General features: G+C 40.5%; 1 non-coding gene across 1 annotated transcript; it reads right to left on the bottom strand.

The window, feature by feature from the left end:
- Positions 1 to 2751: 2751 nt before the first annotated feature.
- LOC120097309 (U6 spliceosomal RNA) lies at positions 2752 to 2855 on the bottom strand. Its single transcript, XR_015639235.1, has one exon. It is a non-coding gene; the product is annotated as a U6 spliceosomal RNA (small nuclear RNA).
- Positions 2856 to 3063: the final 208 nt, after the last annotated feature.

Genomic DNA, 3063 nt, shown 5'->3' with positions numbered 1-3063 from the left:
ACACCTATGGTCACTTGATTTTTGAGAAAGGAGCCAAAACCATCCAATGGATAAAAGATAGCATTTTCAGCAAATGGTGCTGGTTCAACTGGAGGTCAACATGTAGAAGAATGCAGATCGAACCATGCTTATCACCCTGTACAAAGCTTAAGTCCAAGTGGATCAAGGACCTCCACATCAAACCAGACACACTCAAACTAATAGAAGAAAAACTAGGGAAACATCTGGAACACATTGGCACTGGAAAAAATTTCCTAAACAAAACACCAATGGCTTACGCTCTAAGATCAAGAATCGACAAATGGGATCTCATAAAACTGCAAAGCTTCTGTAAGGCAAAGGACACTGTGGTTAGGACAAAACGGCAACCAACAGATTGGGAAAAGATCTTTACCAATCCTACAACAGATATCCAAATATATCCAAAATATACAAAGAACTCAAGAAGTTAGACCGCAGGGAAACAAATAACCCTATTAAAAAATGGGGTTCAGAGCTAAACAAAGAATTCACAGCTGAGGAATGCCGAATGGCTGAGAAACACCTAAAGAAATGTTCAACATCTTTAGTCATAAGGGAAATGCAAATCAAAACAACCCTGAGATTTCACCTCACACCAGTGAGAATGGCTAAGATCAAAAACTCAGGGGACAACAGATGCTGGCGAGGATGTGGAGAAAAAGGAACACTCCTCCATTGTTGGTGGGATTACAAACTGGTACAACCATTCTGGAAATCAGTCTGGAGGATCCTCAGAAAATTGGACATTGAACTGCCTGAGGATCCAGCTATACCTCTCTTGGGCATATACCCAAAAGATGCCCCAACATATAAAAAAGACACGTGCTCCACTATGTTCATTGCAGCCTTATTTATAATAGCCAGAAGCTGGAAAGAACCCAGATGCCCTTCAACAGAGGAATGGATACAGAAAATGTGGTACATCTACACAATGGAATATTACTCAGCTATCAAAAACAATGACTTTATGAAATTCGTAGGCAAATGGTTGGAACTGGAAAACATCATCCTGAGTGAGCTAACCCAATCACAGAAAGACATACATGGTATGCACTCATTGATAAGTGGCTATTAGCCCAAATGCTTGAATTACCCTAGATGCCTAGAAGAAATGAAACTCAAGACGGATGATCAAAATGTGAATGCTTCACTCCTTCTTTAAAAGGGGAACAAGAATACCCTTGGCAGGGAAGAGAGAGGCAAAGATTAAAACAGAGACTGAAGGAACCCCATTCAGAGCCTGCCCCACATTGGCCCATACATATACAGCCACCCAATTAGACAAGATGGATGAAGCAAAGAAGTGCAGACCGACAGGAGCCGGATATAGATCGCTCCTGAGAGACACAGCCAGAATACAGCATATACAGAGGCGAATGCCAGCAGCAAACCACTGAACTGAGAATAGGACCCCCGTTGAAGGAATCAGAGAAAGAACTGGAAGAGCTTGAAGGGGCTCGAGACCCCATATGTACAACAATGCCAAGCAACCAGAGCTTCCAGGGACTAAGCCACTACCTAAAGACTATACATAGACTGACCCTGGACTCTGACCTCATAGGTAGCAATGAATATCCTAGTAAGAGCACCAGTGGAAGGGGAAGCCCTGGGTCCTGCTAAGACTGAACCCCCAGTGAACTAGATTGTTGGGGGGAGGGCGGCAATGGGGGGAGGGTTGGGAGGGGAACACCCATAAGGAAGGGGAGGGGGGAGGGGGATGTTTGCCCGGAAACCGGGAAAGGGAATAACACTCGAAATGTATATAAGAAATACTCAAGTTAATAAAAAAAAATATTCTGGGAACTGCTATTCCTGATCCCAAACCTACCACACCATTTCTTATGTTCTTTTAATCACATATAATGATTTGAGATAAAATCAGCAAAGATTCTTCAATACAGTATATTTTCTTAGGCTTACACTCATTTTTCTGCTTTTTTACTTTTTAACCAAAGCTGTGAGTGTCCTCAATTTCATTCTTGTAATAATACTAAATGATTTTAGGCAAAGTTCCAGAGAAAAGATAAAGGAATAATTGTTAGGCAAAGCCTCATCATTAAATCAGAAAAATCTATGAGCACTTCTTAATGGAATTTTCTAAATATAAGGCCAACAGAAAAACGTATTTCCAAAAATTGGCCTTTCATCTGAGTTACTTTTGTCATAGTATGACCCCATGCAGTACTGTAACCTTCATCCTGATGAGGATCCTGGTGCATAAGACGAGTTGGCAATAGATAAGCTACTAGGTAGAAACTAGTCAACATGAATAGAATAGGGTTTCAAAGCAATATTTTCCATTTCACAGTTAGAAACAAGAGAGCCAGTACCAATGAGAGGTATTAACATCCCAGCATACTTTGCTGATGGCAGAATGTCTGTTGGCATGTCCCCAAGTCACTTCGGGAAACTGAAAGGGCTTTGCACATTGCTTGCTATGAAAGGAAAACTATTATGCTTAGCCTTGGCTGTGCTGGGCCCTCTTTCTTGTTTTTAGTTTTTATTTTTTGCATTTCCTTACTGTGCATTGAAGAAACAGCTTCCCAAAAGAAAGCATCTATTTTTGTTTAATTTTGAAAATCACACAATTGATAAGTTAACTATTCATGTGCCATATAACATATACAATTTAACATAGAGAACTTTTATTAGTAGGTAAAATCAGTTAAATATACTTAATAATCAACTGCTATTTACAGAATAACACAACTCATCATTAATAGAATTTGAAATTGTATGGAACGTGTCACGAATTTGCGTGTCATCCTTGAGCAGAGGCCATGACTAATCTTCTCTGTATCGTTCCGATTTTAGCATATGTGCTGCCGAAGGAATGGCCATTCAGAGCTTGCCCCACATGCGGCCCATATATATGCAGCCACCAAAACTAGATAAGATTGATGAAGCTAAAAAATTCATGCTGAGAGGGACCGGATATAGATCTCTCCTGAGAGGCACATACAGAGCATGTCCAATACAGAGGTCAATGCTAGCAGCAAACCACTGAGAAAAGAACCCCCTTTAGAGGAGTTAGAAAAAGGA

The sequence above is a fragment of the Rattus norvegicus genome, chromosome 15 (genome assembly GCF_021556685.1).
Source record: "Rattus norvegicus strain SHRSP/BbbUtx chromosome 15, alternate assembly SHRSP_T2T, whole genome shotgun sequence".
Taxonomy (NCBI): Eukaryota; Metazoa; Chordata; class Mammalia; order Rodentia; family Muridae; genus Rattus; species Rattus norvegicus.
This window is presented reverse-complemented; position numbering and strand designations above follow the sequence as displayed.